Source organism: Plecotus auritus, assembly GCF_963455305.1.
Source record: "Plecotus auritus genome assembly, chromosome: 10".
NCBI classification, from domain to species: domain Eukaryota; kingdom Metazoa; phylum Chordata; class Mammalia; order Chiroptera; family Vespertilionidae; genus Plecotus; species Plecotus auritus.
This window is the reverse complement of record NC_137785.1, coordinates 31900928-31918057: the sequence shown is the minus strand read 5'-3', so window position 1 is coordinate 31918057 and position 17130 is coordinate 31900928. Positions and strand designations below refer to the sequence as shown.

At 41.4% G+C, this 17130-nt stretch overlaps 1 long non-coding RNA gene across 1 annotated transcript in view; it reads right to left on the bottom strand.

The window, feature by feature from the left end:
* Positions 1-17130, bottom strand: part of LOC308235068 — a 45686-nt gene that overhangs the window by 28154 nt on the left and 402 nt on the right. The window contains exon 2 of the long non-coding RNA XR_013959162.1: positions 15905-15968. This is a non-coding gene — a long non-coding RNA (uncharacterized lncRNA). The remainder of the gene's footprint in view (positions 1-15904; positions 15969-17130) is intronic.

Genomic DNA, 17130 nt, shown 5'->3' with positions numbered 1-17130 from the left:
CTCTCATCATTGATGTTTCTATCCCTCTTTCCCTCTCTCTTCCTCTCTGAAATAAATATACATATATATACATATATACATATATACATACACACACACACACACACACACACACACACACACACTAGAGATCCATTGCAGGAAGATTCCTGCAAGAACAGGGCTTCTGGCGGGCTTCCCTCCTGCCACCATCACCCCTCCCGACCCCCGCACTTTCCCTCCCACCGTCGCCTGGTGCTTTCCCTTACCCTCCCGCCGCCTCTGCCCCCCACCCCGCGGTTTCCCTCCCATGGTCGCTGCTGCCCTCCCCCCCTCCCCACGTGCTTTCCCTCCCACCGCCGCCGACCCCTCAACCCCTGCGCTGCTTTCCCTTCCCCAGTCACCGCCCTGCGCTTTCCTTCCCGCCGCCACCGCAACCTCTTTCCATTTTCACTCCCTCTTTCTTCTATGCTGTCTTCAGTCTTCACTTCATCTGCATATGCAAATTAACCCCCATCTTTGTTGGGTTAATTTGCATACTCGCTCTGATTGGCTGGTAGGTGTAGTGGAGTGATAATTAATTTGCATGTTTCTCTTTTATTAGTGTAGATATGAATGCTCAAACGGCTAGATGACAAATACACACAACTCAATGAGAATTATAAGGAGCTGAATGACAATGTCACCAACATGAAAAGGAAACAAGAGGAAATGAAGAATGACATAGGTGCAATAAAGAACACAATGGAAGGCTTAAACAGTAGACTAGAAGACACTGAGAACCACATCGGCGAATTAGAAGACAAGGTAGGAAAAAACACACAAACACAGCAACAACTGGAAAGACAACTTAAAGAGCAAGAGGAGAGCCTAAGGGAGCTTTGGGACAACACAAAACAGAACAACATCCACAGAAGGAGAGGAAGCGGAGCAAGGAATAGAAAACCTGTTTGAAGAAATAATGACAGAAAACTTCCCTGATACTGGCAAGAAAAAAAACACGCAAGCCCCAGAAGCACATAGTATCCCAAACAAGATGAACCCTAAAAGACCAACACCAAGACACATCATAATTAAATTGGCAAACATCAACAACAAAGTAAGATTCTTAAAGGCTGCCAAAGAGAAACAGAAAGTTACCTACAAGGGATCTCCCATTAGAATATCAACTGACTTATCAACAGAAACACACCAGGCCAGAAGGGAATGGAATGAAATATACAAAGTGATGCAAAGCAGGGGATTGAATCCAAGAATACTATACCCAGCAAGGATATCATTCAAAATTGAAGGTGGAATCAGAAGCTTCACAGACAAAAAGGGCTAAGAGAGTTTATTACCACCAAGCCAGAAATTCAAGAAATGCTAAAGGAACTGGTGTAAAAAGAAGAAACAGATAGGCAAGAGAAACACAAACATTAAGAATAAAAAAGACAACAAAGTATTTATCAATAATAGCATTAAATGTAAATGGATTAAATGCTCCTATCAAAAGACATAGGGTAGCTGAATGGATAAGAAAACATGACACATATATTTGCTGTCTGCAAGAGACCCACCTCAGAACAAAGGATTCACACAGCCTGAAGGTGAAGGGATGGAAAAAAATTTTTTCAGGCAAATGGAAATGAGAAAAAAGCTGGGGTTGCAATACTTACATCTGACAAAACAGACCTCAAAGGCCATAACAAGAGGTAAGGAAGGCCACTACATAATAATAAAGGGAGCAATACAACAAGAGGATATAACTCTGGTAAACATATATGCACCCAATAAAGGAGCACCCAAATACATAAAACTAATTCTGGAAGATATCAAGGGAGAGATCGACAACAATACAATCATAGTAGGGGACTTTAATACCCCACTGACACCACTGGATAAATCCTCTAAACAAAAAATCACCAAAGAAACAGCAATCCTAAATGACCCACTAGATCAGATGGACTTAATTGACATCTTCAGAACATTTCACTACAAAGCTACAGAATATACATTCTTCTCAAGTGCACACGGGACGTTTGCAAAGATAGACCACATATTAGGACACAGACTAAGTCTCTTCAAATTCAAGAAGATAGAAATCATGACAAGCATCTTCTCAGATCACAGTGGCATAAAACTAGAAATCAGCTACAACGAAAAATATCAAACACTTGGAGGCTAAACAGCATGCTATTAAACAATGATTGGGTTAGTAAAAAGATCAAAGAAGAAATAAAAAGCATCCTGGAAACAAATGGCAATGAAAACACAACAATTCAAAATCTATGGGACACAATGAAAGCAGTCCTGAGAGGGAAGTTCATAGTTCTACAGGCCTACCTCAAAAACAAACAAACAAACAAACAAAAAACTGGTAATAAATTATCTAACCTTGCAACTTAAAGAATTAGAAAGAGAGAAACAAGGAAAGCTCACAGTAACCAGAAGGAAGGAGATAATGAATATCAGAGCAGAAATTAATGACATAGAGACCAAAAAAACAATACAAAGGATCAATGAAACCAAGAGCTGGTTCTTTGAAAGGATAAACAAGATAGATGAACTGCTAGCCAGGATCACCAAGAAACAAAGAGAGAGGACCCAAATAAAGAAAATCAGAAATGGAAGAGGTGAAGTAACAACTGACCCCAAAGATACACAAAGGATTGTAAAAAAAAATACTACAAGCACCTCTACTCCAACAAACTGAACAAGCTCAACAAAATGGACACATTCCTAGAAAAATACAAGATTCCAAAACTCAATCAGGAAGAATAAAAAAACCTGAATAAGTCAATAACTACTGATGAAATTGAAACAGTAATCAAAAAGCTTCCAGCAAATAAAAGCCCTGGATCAGATGGCGTCACAGGGGAGTTTTACCAAACATTCAAAGAAGAACTAAAACCAATCCTTCTAAGACTATTCCAAAAAATTCAAGAGGAAGGCACACTTCCGAGCTCTTTCTATGAAGCCAACATTACCCTAATCCCCAAACAAGATAAAGACAACACAAAGAAAGAGAATTACAGGCTAACATCCCTGATAAACATACATGCTAAAATCCTCAAACATTCTGGCAAACTAGATCGAGTATTACATTAGAAATATCACACACCATGACCAAGTGGGATTTATTCCAGGGATGCAAGGCTGGTACAATATCCGCAAATCAATAAACGTGATACACTGCCCTGACCCGTGTGGCTCAGTGAATAGTGTGTCAGCCTGCGGACTCAAGGGTCCCAGGTTCGATTCCGGTCAAGGGAATGTACCTTGGTTGCGGGCATATCCCCAGTAGGAGGCATGCAGGAGGCAACTGATAGATGTTTCTCATCGATGTTTCTAACTCTCTATCCCTCTCCCTTCCTCTCTGCAAAAAAAAATCAATAAAATATATTTTTAAAAATAAATGTGATACATCACATAAACAAACTAAGAAACAAAAATCACATAATCATATCAATTGATGCAGAAAAAGCACTTGACAAAGTCCAACATCCTTTTCTGATAAAAATGCTCAGCAAAGTGGGAATAGAAGGATCATACCTCAACATAATAAAAGCCTTATATGACAAACCTACAGCCAACATCATACTCAATGGGCAAAACCTAAAACCATTTCCCCTAAAAACAGGAACAAGATAGGGATGCCCACTCCCACCACTCTTGCTCAAAATAGTACTGGAAGAGCTAGCCACAGGATCAGACAAGAAGAAGATTTAAATGGCATCCAAACTGGAAAAGAAGAAGTAAAATTGTCATTATTCCCAGATGACATGATACTATACATAGAAACCCCTAAAGACTCCATAAGAGAATTATGAGACTTAATAAAATGAATTTGGCAATGTAGCAGGATACAAAATTTATGCCAAGAAATCTATGGCATTTTTATACACCAATAGTGAACTTACAGAAAAAGAGATTTAAAAAATCCCATTTACCATTGCACACAAAAAATTAAGATACCTAGGGATAAACTTAACTAAGGAGGTAAAAGATCTCTACTCAGAAAACTACAGGCTGTTGAAAAAAGAGATAAAGAGGAAGACATATAAACAGATGGAAGAACATACCGTGTTCATGGATTGGTAGAATCAAAATCATTAAAATGTCCATACTACCCAAAGCAATCTATAGATTCAATGCACTTCCCATTAAAATACTAACAGCATATTTCAGACCTAGAACAAACTCTCCAAAAATTCATCTGAAATAAAAAAAGACCTTGAATAGCTGCAACAATCTTGAGAAAGAAGAACAAAGTAGGAGGGATCTCAATACCAGATATCAAGCTCTATTTCAAAGCCACTGTTCTCAAAACTGCCTGGTACTGGCACAAGAACAGACATATAGGTCAAAGGAATAGAACAGAGAACCCAGAAATTGACCCAAACCACTATGCTCAACTAATATTTGACAAAGGAGGCAGGAGCAAACAATGGAGTCAAGACAGTCTCTTCAATAAATGGTGTTGGGAAAACTGGACAGATACATACAAAAAAATGAAACGACCACCAACTTACACCATACACAAAAATAAACTCAACATGGATAAAGCACTTAAACGTAAGATGGGAAACCAGAAAAATATTAGAGGAATCCACAGGCAGCAAAATCTCAGACATATGCCGAAGCAGTATCTTCACCGATATAGCTTGTAGGGCAATGGTAACTGAACAAAAAAATAAACAAATGGGACTACATTAAAATAAAAAACTTCTGCACAGCAAAAGAAACCAACAACAAAACAACAAGAAAGCCCATTGTATGGGAGAACATATTTGCCAATGATATTTCTGATAAAAGTTTAATCTCCAAAATATATCATACAACTTAACAAAAGGAAGATAAACAATCCAATAAAAAATGGGCAATGGACCTAAATAGATACTTTTCGGAAGACGACATAAGGAAGGCCAAGAGACATATGAAAACCTGCGCAAAGTGACTAATCATCGGAGAGATGCAAATCAAAACAACTATGAGGTACCACCTCACACCTGTCAGAATGACTGTCATCAACAAATCAACAAATGACAAGTGCTGGCGAGGATGCGGAGAAAAAGGAACCCTCGTGCACTGCTGGTGGGAATGTAGACTGGTGCAGCCACTGTGGAGAACAGTATGGAGTTTCCTCAAAAAACTAAAAACGGAACTTCCATGTGACCCAGTGATCCCACTTCTAGGAATATATCCCAAGAAACTAGAAACACCAATCAGAAAGGATATATGCACCCCTATGTTCATAGCAGCACAATCTACCATAGCTAAGATTTGGAAACAGCCTAAGTGCCCATCAGCAGAGGAGTGGATTAGAAAACTATGGTACATTTACACAATGGAATACTATGCTGCTGTAAAAAGGAAGAGACTCCTACCATTTGCAACAGCATGGATGGAGCTGTAGAGCATTATGCTAAGCAAAGTAAGTCAGTCAGAGAAAGATAAATATCATTTGATCTCACTCATTTGTGGATTATAATGAACAACATAAATTGATGGACAAAAACAGATCCAGATACACAGAAGTATCGATCAGATGCTCAAACCTCAGAGGGAAGGTAGGGGAGGGTGGAAGTAAGGGGGAGAGATCAACCAAAGGACTTGTATGCATGCATATAAGCATAACCCATGGACGCAGACACCAGGAGGGTGAGGGTATGAACGCGAGTGGGGTGGGGGGGCCACGAGGGGATAAGGAAACATATGTAACACCTTAATCAATTAAAACAAAGACATATGAAACGAAAGAAAAAAATATCAGATATAGAGTTCAGAATGATGGCAAAGACACTCAACAGCAGGAGAAAAGATATAGTAACTGAGAAAAATGACATCAATATCTATCAATACTAATAAAAGGGTAATATGCTAATTAGACCGGGTCAACGGGCCAGCTTCCGGACGTCCAACTTCCCTCCAGACAAAGCCACAGTGGTGAAGGCAGAGGCAGTTAGGGGTGATCAGGCCGGCAGGGGAGAGCAGTTAGGGGTGACCAGGCTGGCAGGGGAATGGTTGGGGGCAATCAGGTAGGCAGGCAGATGAACGGTTGGGAGCCAGCAGTCCCAGATTGTGAGAGGGATGTCCAACTGCCGGTGTAGGCCTGATGTGGGATTGGGCCTACACCGGCAGTCAGACATCCCCTGAGGGGTCCCAGATTGCAGAGGGTGCAGGCTGGACTGAGGGACACCCCCTCACGTTCCCCTCCGCCGCACCAGGCCCCTAGTAGCACTAATAAAGAACAAAGTGGAAGGAATACACAGCAGATTAGAGGAAGCTGAGGATCTGATCAGTGAATTAGATAAGGTAGGAAAAAAAAAAATCACTCAATCAGAGAACCAGAAAGAAAAAACAATTAAAAAACAGGACAGATTATGGGAGCTGTGGTTCAATATGAAATGTAAAAATATTTGCATAATAGGTATGCCAGAAGGAGAAGCAAGTGAGCAAAGGTTAGAAAACTTGTTTGAAGAAATAATGACATAAAATTTCCCTAAATTGGTGAAGGATAAAGTCACACCAGTTAAGGAGGTACAGAGAGTTCCAAGTAAGAAGAACCCAAACAGACCCACGTCCAGACACTTCATAATTAAAATGCCAAAAATTAAAGACAAGGACAGAACCTTAAAGGCAGCAAAAGAGAAGCAATTTGTTATATACAAAAAAGCTCCCATAAGGCTGTCAACTAATTTCTCATCAGAAATTCTACAGGCCAGAAGGGAAGGGCATGAAGTATTCAAGTTAATGAATAGCAAGGATCTAAAACCAAGATAAATATATCCAGCAAGACTATCATTAAAATTGATGGTGGATTAAAGAGCTTCCCAGACAAGACTAAATAAAGGAGTTTATGACCACCAAACCAGCACTACAATAAATCCTAAAGGGACTGCTATAATGAGAAGGACAAATAGAGAAACACAGGCGTATAGAATTAAAATGGCAATAAATTAGTACCTATCAATAATAAACTAAATCTAAATGGATTAAATGCTCCAATCAAAAGATAGGGTAGCTGAATGAAGATAAAAACATGACCTAATTATATGCTGTCTAGAAGAGACCCACCTCAGAACAAAAGACTCACACAGGATGAGAGGATGAAAAAAAATTTCCCAAATAAATGGAAACGAGAAAAGAAAAAAAAAAAAGCTAGGGTAGCAATACTTATATCTGATAAAATACATTTCAAAATGAATGCAATCACAAGAGACAACAAAGGTCACTACATAATACTAGAGTCTGGTCCAACAGAGGATATAATCCTGGTAAACATATATGCACCCAACATAAGAGCATCTAAATATATATAAAAAAAACCTTCTAATGGACTTTAAGGGAGAGATCGACAATAATATAGTCACAGTAAGAAACTTCAACACCCTGCTGACTTCACTGGATATGTTCCAGACAAAAAATTAACAAAGAAACAGTGACTTTAAATTACACATTGGTTCAGATGTATTTAATTGACACTTATAGAACACCTCAAAGCTGCAGAATATACATTCTTCCCAAGTGCACGTGGGTCATTCTGAAAGATAGACCACGTTAGAACACAAGAAGTCTCTACTATCAAGCACATCAAACTCAAAGGTTAACACGGGCCAAATAAACAAGTTTTAAGTTTATGTGGGCCAGAAAAAAACAAAAGCTTCATTTACATAGAAATGAAGAGACAGGCTGAAACAAAGGGATGAAATAAATGAGTAATCATTAATATAAAATAACAGAACATTTTTAAAAATTTTATCTTTTTTCTTGAACATTAACTTACCAGACATTGAATAACTAACTGCACAAAAAGCGTAATGCAAAAAATCTATTTTTCTTGTTCTCCGAAAGCAAAATATTTCCTGTTGCTCACACCAAACAAGTCAGTCCAAGACTAATGATGTGGCAATCGGCTGCTAAAATATTCACTGCTAGTATTAGAGGAGAGAAATGGTGCACCGGCACATAAGGGAAATGAATGCAACACAATTACACTAATTAGCAAATGTTATAGTTCGTTATTAATAACTAGAGGCCCGGTACACGACATTCCCTCTCACAGTCCGGGACCCCTTGGGGGATGTCTGCCCACCAGCTTAAGCCCGCTCCCCAGCAGGCAGACATCCCTCTCACGGTCCAGGACCCCTCGTTCGCTGCTCCTTACCACTGCACTTGCCAGCCATGAGCCCAGCTTCTGGCTGAGTGGTGCTCCCTTGTAGGAGTGCTCTGACCACTAGGGGGCAGCTCCTGCATTGAGCGTCTGCCCCCTGGTGGTCAGTGTGCATCATAGCAACTGGTTGTTCTGTTCATTCCTCCATAACAGTCACTTGGGCTTTTATTATGTAGAGACCCAGTGTACAAAATTCATGTACGGGGGTGTGGGGGGGTGTGGTGGTGTGTATCCCTCAGCCCAGCCTGCACCCTCTCCAATCTGGGATCTCTCCACAATCCAGCAGCTGGCTCCCAACTGCTTGCCTGCCTGCCTGCCTGCCTGATTACCCCTAACCGCTTCTGCCTGCCAACCTGATCACCCCCTAACAACTCCCCTGCCAACCTGATTGACGCCTAACTGCTCCCCCTGCCAGCCCAATTGCCCCTAACTGCCCTCCCCTGCTGACCTGGTCGCCCCCAACTACCCTCCCCTGCTGGCCCGGTAACCCCTAACTGCCCTCCCTTGCCTTCCTGGTCCCCCCCAACTGCCCTCCCCTACAGGCCTGGTCCCCCCCAACTGCCCTCCCCTGCAGGCCTGGTCCCCCCCAACTGCCCTCCCCTGCAGGCCTGGTCCCCCCAACTGCCCTCCCCTACAGGCCTGGTCCCCCCCAACTGCCCTCCCCTGCTGGCCTGATCGCCCACAACTGCCCTCCCCTGCTGGCTATCTTGTGGCAACCATCTTGTGTCCACATGGGGGTGGCCATCTTTGACCACATGGTGGCGGCCTTCTTGTGTGTTGGGGTGATGGTCAATTTACATTATGACCTCTTTATTATATAGGATTATGTATAACAGGATATTGTAAAATTTAAGTTGTGAAATTTTTATTAAGACGTTTCTTACACTGTTACATTGGCTGGGCCGCAAAAGTATTCGTTGTGGCCTACATGTGGCCCGCAGGCTGCGAGTTTGACATGCTTGCTCTACAAATTCAAGAAAATTGAAATCCTATCAAGCATCTTCTCAGATTACAATGGAATGAAATTAAAATCTGAACTACAACAAACACACTCAAAAACATTCAAATACATGGAGGCTATTAAAGAATGAATGGGTTACCCATGAGATCAAGAAAGAAATAAAAAACATCCTGGCAACAAATGAAAATGAACATGAAACAACGCAAAATCTCTGGCACACAGCAAAAGTAGTGCTGAGAAGCAATAGCAATACCGGCTTACCTCAAAAAGCAAGAAAAATTAATAGTAAACTTCTTAACCATACAACTTAAAAAAGAAGAAAAGCCCAGAGTAACTAGAAGGAAAAAAGTAATAAAGATTAGAGCCGAAATGAATGACATAGAGGGTAAAAACAACAACAAAAAAATCAATGAAACCAATCTGGTTCTTTGAAAAGAGAGACTAGATTGATGAACCATTAGTCAGATTCATGAAGAAAAAAGAGAAAGGACCCAAATAAATAAAAAGAAACTAAATCAGTGTAGTAATAACTGACACCACAGAAATACGAAGGATTGTAAGAAAATACTATGAACAACTATGTGCCAATAAGCTGGACAATGAGGATGAAATGGCCAAATTACTAGATAAATACAATCTTCTAAAACTCAATCAGGAAGAATCAGAAAACCTTATAGGCCAAAGAAATAGATGCAGTAATCAAGAAACTCGCAGCAGAAAAAAGCCCTGATCCAGGCGGCTTCCCAGGGGAGTTTTACCGAATCTTCAAAAATACAACTAACACCTATCCTCCTCAAACTATTCCAAAAAATTCAAGAGGAAGGAACACTTCCAACCTCTTTTTATGAAGCCAGCATTATCCTAATTCCAAAACCAGATAAAGACACCACAATTACAGGCCAATATCCCTGATGAACACAGATGCTAATATCCTCAACAAAATATTAGCAAATCAGGTCTAGCAGTATTTTAAAAAGATCATACACCATGACCAAGTGGGATCAATTCCAGGGATGCAAGGCTGGCACAATATTCGAAAATCAATAAATGGGATACATCACATAAACAAACTGAAAGACAAAAATCCTATGGTCAGATCAATAGACCCAGAAAAAACATTCGACAAAATTCTACACCCGTTTTTGATAAAAACTTTCAGCAAAGTGGAAATAGAGGGACCATATCTTAACATAATTAAGGCCATATATGACAAACCAACAGACAACATCATAGTCAATGGGCAAAAACTAAAACCATGTCCCCTAAGAATAGGAACAAATCTCACCACTTTTATTCAACATAATATTGGAAGCCCTAGCAACAGTGGTCAGACAACAAAAAATAAAAGGCATCCAAATTGGCAAGGAGGAAGAAAATCTCTTACTATTCACAGATCACATGATATTGCACATAGAAAATCCTAAAGACTCCATCAAAAAAATAGTCCTATTTAATAAAGAGGTAATATGCAAGTCGACCATCACTGCAACACACAAGATGGCCACCACCATGTGGTCAAAGATGGCCGCCCCCATGTGGACACAAGATGGCACCAAAAGATAGCCGGCAGGGGAGGCCAGTTGTGGGCGATCAGGCCCTCAGAGGAGGGCAGTTGTGGGTGATCAGGCCAGCAGGGGAGGGCAATTGGGAGGGACCAGGCCTGCAAGGGAGGGCAGTTGGGGGCAATCAGCAGGCCTGCAGGGGAGGGCAGTTGGAAGGAACCAGGCCTGCAGGGGAGGGCAGTTGGGGGGGACTAGGCCTGCAGGGGAGGGCAGTTAGGGGAGACCAGGCCAGCAGGGGAGGGTAGTTAGTGGGGGACCAGGCCTTCAGGGGAGGGCAGTTAGGGGAGACTAGGCCAGCAGGGTAGGGTAGTTAGGGGTGACCAGGCCAGCAGGGGAGGGCAGTTGGGGCAATCGGGCCAGCAGGGGAGCGGTTAAACGTCGATCAGGCTGGCAGGCAGAAGCGGTTAGGGGTAATCAGGGAGGCGAGCGATTGGGATCCAGCAGCCCTGGATTGTGACAGGGATGTCCCAGATTGGAGAGGGTACAGGCCAGGCTGAGGAACACACACACACACACCCCCATGCACGAATTTCATGCACCGGGCCTCTAGTAGATTTAATAAATGTAATTCAGCAATGTAGCAGGATACAAAATTAACACCCAGAAATCAGTGCATTTTTATAACACCAAGAATGAACTCTCAGAAATAGAAACTAAATAAACAATACTGTTTCTCATTGCAACAAAAAAAAATTAAGAAACTAAGGGATAAACTTAACCAAAAAGGTATAAGACTTATAGTTGAAAAAGATAGAGGAAGATTTAAACAAGTTGAAGAATATGCCGTGTTCTTGGATTGGTAAGTCCATAATATCCAAAGTAATATAAAGATTCTATACAATCCCTATTAAATTACCAACAGCATATTCCACAGATCTAGAATACTCCAAAAATTTATATGGAACTTAAAAAGACCCCAAATAGCCACAGCAATCTTGAGAAGAAAAACATTGGAGGACTCACAATACCAGATTTCAAAGTATACTACAAAGCCACTGTAATCAAAACAGCCTGGTACTGGCACAAGAACAAGCATATAGATGAATGGAACAGAACAGAGACCCCAGAAATCAACCCAAGGCATTATACTAAATTAATATTTGACAAAGGAGGCAAGAGAATATGATGGAGTCAAGAGAGTCTCTTCAATAAATGGTGTTGGGAAAATTGGACAGATACATGCAAAAAAAAATAAAACTAGACCACCAACTTATACCATACTCAAGAATAAACTCAAAATAGATAGAAGACTTAGACGTGTTGTGAAACCATAAAAATCTTAGAAGAAACATAAACAGCAAAATCTTAGACATCTCTCATAGCAATATGTTTAATGATACATCTCTTAGGGCAGTGCTCAGCAAACTGCGGCTCGCGAGCCGCCATTTGCCGCTCTGTTGACTAATGAGTTTGCCTACCACTGACCTAGACTCTCGATTCAAATAATTACAGGCTGTTGTTCCTTGTGAGCCGCAGTTTGCCAACCACTGTCCTAGGGCAAAGGAAACTAAAGAGAAAATAAACAAATGGGACTACATCAAAATACAAAGCTTCTGCACAGCAAAAGAAACCATCAACAAAACGAAAAGGGAGTCCACTGTATGGGAGAACATATTTGGCAATGATATATCTGATAAAGGGTTAATACCAAAAATATATAAGGAACTCATACAACTTAACAAAAGGAAGACAATCCAATTAAAAAATGGGCAAAGAACCTAAGTAGACACTTCTCCAAAGCAGACATGTAAATGGCCAAGAAACATATGAAAAATGCTCAAAGTCACTGATCATCAGAGATGCAAATTAAAAGGACAATGAGGTAACACCTCACACCTGTCAGAATGGCTACCATCAACAAATCAATAAATGACAAGTGCTGGCAAGGATGTGGAGAAAAGAGAACCCTAGTACACTGCTGGTGGGAATGCAGACTGGTACAGCCATTATGGAAAACAGTATGGAGTTTCCTCAGAAAATTAACTATGGAACTGCCATTTGACCCAGTGATCCCACTTCTGGGAATATATCCTAAGAAACTCGAAACACTAATCTGAAAGATTGTATGCAATCCTATGTTCATAGCAGGACAATTGTAAATTGTCCTGGAAACAGCCCAGGTACCCATCAGTAGATGGGTGAATAAAAAGAGCTGTGGTACAGTTATAACATAGAATACTATGCTTCGTGACAGAAGGGTCCTGGAGAGTTATTATGCTAAGCAAAATAACTCAGTCAGAGAAAGATAAGCATCACATGATTTCACTCATATGTGGAATCTAATGAACAAAATAAACTGATGAACACAGTGGATACAGAGACATAGAAGCAAGGCACAGACTGTGGAATCTCAGAGGGAAGGTGGAGATAGGGTGGGTAGGTAGGAAGAGATCAGCCAAAGACCTTGTATGCATATATGCACAACCCATGAACACAGACAATAGAGTGTTGAAGGTCTCAGGTGGGTCATGGGGGCAGGTTATAAGGGTCAACAGGGGGGGAAGGGGGGACATAGTAATACTTTCAACAATAAAGAATTCATTAAAAAAAGAAAATTATCACTTTCCAACCCCTGAAGAAAGTACCCTATCAGACATGAATTATTTATTACTAGAGACCTGGTGCCTGGATTCGTGCACTGGTGGGATCCCTCAGTCTGGCCTGCACCTTCTGACAATCTGGGACCCCTCAGGGGATGTCGGACTGCCGGTTTCGGCCCAATCTGACAGTCCGAGATCCCTGAGGGGTGTAGTACTGTGCAAAGCGGCAGGCGATATTGCAGCCCTGCTGCACCTGCCACTGCCACTAGGCAGGAAAGGCTCACACTGCCACAGCTGTGCTCACCAGCCATGAGCCTGTCGGTCAGTTGAGCCACCAGGGGGCAGCTCCTGTGTTGAGTGTCTGCCCCCTGGTGGTCAGTGAGTGTCATAGCTACCTGCCAGTCATTTGGTCGACTGGTCATTTAGGCTTTTATATATATACTAAATATATATATATTTAGGCCCATTGCACGAAGATTCCCCTGGCTGCCGGCACCGGTTTTCCACCGGCACCGGTTTTCCTCCGGCACGCAGGACCCAGGCCTTCGCTCTAGCCGCCGCCTTCAGTATTCACTCTGGCCAGAGCCTTCAGTCTTCACTCCAGCCAGAGCGCCGCTCCTGTAGCTCCCTCCGCCCCTTGCCCTCACCCTCATAGCAGGCATCCTGCCCCGTGCGCCTCCACGTGTGCTGCCTAGAGGCCAGGAGCAGCTAGGGGGCAGGGCCACCGCCATCTTTGTTGGGTTAATTTGCATACCCACTCATGATTGGCTGGTGGGCATCATGAAGTGATGGTCAATTTGCATGTTTCTTTTATTAGTGTAGACTAGAGGCCCGGTGCACGAAATTTGTGCACTGGGAAGGGGGCCCTCAGCCCAGCTGGCCCCCTCTCACAGACTGGGCACCCTTAGGGGATGTCCTACTGACCGCTTAGGCCCGCTCCCCGTGTTTTGTCTGCTGGGCTGGGGGCGTGCCCCAAGCCGCATGGCAGCTCGGAGCACACCCCCAGCCCAGCAGTCCCGCATTGTGTCCCCAGCCCGCCCTCCCTCTGCGTCCTGCCCCAGCACTATGGGCGCTGTCATCTTTTTGTGGAGTGACAGTTAATTTGCATATTTGCCTTTTATTAGATTATTAGATAGGATATATACTCTAGAGGCCCAGTGCACAAAATTCGTGCACGGGGGGGGAGGGTGTTCCTCAGCCAAGCCTGCACCCTCTCCAATCTTGGACCCCACAGGGGATGTCTGACTCATAATCCAGGACCGCTGGCTCCTAGCCACTCGCCTGCCTGCCTGCCTGATTGCCCCTAACCGCTTCTGCCTGCAAGCCTGATTGCCCTCTAACTGCTCCTCTGCTGGCCTGATTGACGCCTAATCACTCCCCTGCTGGCCTGATTGCCCCCAACTTCCCTCCCCTGCCATGACCCGCCTTTTCTGCCAGGCCCTGCCTCCGCTGTGCGAGTGGCCATCTTGTGACGGCCATCTTGTGACAACATCAGGGCGTGATGCATGAGGGCGTGATGACCCCCTAGGCTATTATTAGTTTAGACAGATTTATTGGTGTTAAAAGCATTCATTGAATGATTGATGGGAAATTGACAACTGTATGGTAATAAAGTAAAACCACACATTACACTTTTGTCAAAAAGGGAAAAATATAATCATTAATGATGGCTCAGTCATATAGTATGTCTCTCCTGATATTATGCAATTTGAAGATCATCACCTACTTATTCTGCCCCTTAAGTGTCACAATTGAAATTTTTTAAAAATATCAGAGGTTCTGAATTAGAACCATGAGAAAGTAACTACCATAGAAATCAAAGAACTAAGTTCCTGAAGGTGGTGGTGATTAATTTCTAAGATGAATGTAACTTGAACACAGAAAGCTAACTTCCTCATTCCAGTTATAAAAAGAAATGCCCCCCATCCAAAAATGTTTAAAGGTGGAAATAAGAAAGGAGCATGTACACATCTGAATCTTTCAGAAATTTCTACCAGAAATAGTACAAATAACTATACTATTTCTGAGGAAGTATTATTTTGCACATAGTAATAACAGTACTATTTAACATTTATCCAGTATTTACTATATATCAGGAACTATTTTACAGAATTCAGAACTCCATGATCTGCATGACCACCCTGTGAATCAAATACTATTATTTTCTCTATATTACTAGATGAGAAATTGAGGCACAAGGTTCAAGTACTTAAGATTACCAAGGTGCAAAGTGGCAGAGGAGTTAACAGAGGCAGTCTGACTCCATGGCCTGTTTCCTCCTTTAAAAACAAACGAACAACACTTTAACTTTTGAATATGTACTAAATTCATAGTTAGAAAACAAACTTAAAAAGGTATTTGCCTTTGCCCCATCTATCCTTGTACCACAACCCCCAACAGAGATAGCCACTTTTATTAGTGTCTTGTGTATCTTGAGTTTTTTAATGGAAACAAATATATATTTCTCCTGCTTCTTACTCCAAATGAAGCATATCATACATTCTGCATCTTGTTTTTTTCACTTATTTTTTGAGTTATTTCATGTGTCAATATACAGAAAGCTTCCTTTTCATTCTTTTGTACAGCTGCATATTATTCTGTTCTATAGATATACCACAATTTTATTCAACCAGTCTCCGAATGATGGGCAAGAATTGTTTCTAATCTTTTCCTATGCCAAACATAAATGAAATGAACAACCTCTTACCTGTATAATTCAATGCAAATGCAGATACCTTTGTAGGATTAATTGCCAGATATGAAACAGCTGGCTAAAAAAACAAAAGAAAAATATTTGCAATTATAAATATTGCTGAATTGTCCTTCCCAGGCCAGCTCCATGCTAATACTAATACTATTTAAATTTCCAAGAATTTATATTTTCAAATATGTCACCAGTGGGTTCTCACATCCCCACGCAACTGCTTTTCTTTTTGTTTTATTGGCTATTTTAGCTTGTCTATTTTTCCATATGAAGTGTAGAATCAGCTTATCTAGTTACAAAGGGGCAGGGACTATAGATAATTTTATTAGGATCACTTTAAATTAATAAGCTTACTTAAGTTTGCACACACTTCCTTATATATTCCTATTAAAAAACATGGTATATCTATTTGTTCACATGTAATGTTACACCCCTTGCTATTTTAAAATTTTCTAATAGTTTTGCCTATTTCTCAAGTTTACTCTTCAATCTTTTATTGCTCTTATAAATAGTGGTTTTCTTCTGTTATGTCTTCTAACTGCTGTTTGTCTATTTTAATTTAGTGCCCAATAACTTTAATTCTCTTGTTATTAAAAATTATGTGAGGGATAACTCTGGGTGGATTCCTTACAAAAAGCATCTTTGCAAGTAAAAGTAATTTTCTTCATTACTTCCCAAAATCTATACAATCTAAGAACACCTCAACTCATTAGGTCACTAGAATCTAGTCCAGACTCACAGATAAAGATTGCAACTAAATTGTCTTCAAAGAAGGAAGGAAGTGTCTAACCTAGGACCCCAAACCCTTGACTCCCTAATCCTGGACTTTCTGCACTGTACGGCACTGCTTCTCAGAGTGCAACGCTGATACTTGGTCTACGACTTAATAGCAGCCCTATTTAAGTACCCCCAAACCAGGGGAATCTGATACCGTCTGAAGCAGGCGCTCTCAAACAAAAAGTTCCTTTGACACATTCTTGGTTGCTTAACACATTAAGGGCCCAGTCAGTCACCGGTGACTGACACTATACTTTCCGTCCGTGAGACAAAACAGGCTGGGCGCTTAACGTGTTAAAAAAAAAATCACGGTGAGTTGCATTCTACCGCAATTAAAAAGAAATTCGGTTTTATATAAAAATCTACGTATAAAGTATTTACCACTTGGCTCCTGCCCCCTTTCAAATCGTCAAGGAAAACTGATGCTCCAGGAAGATGGCACCGTTATCATC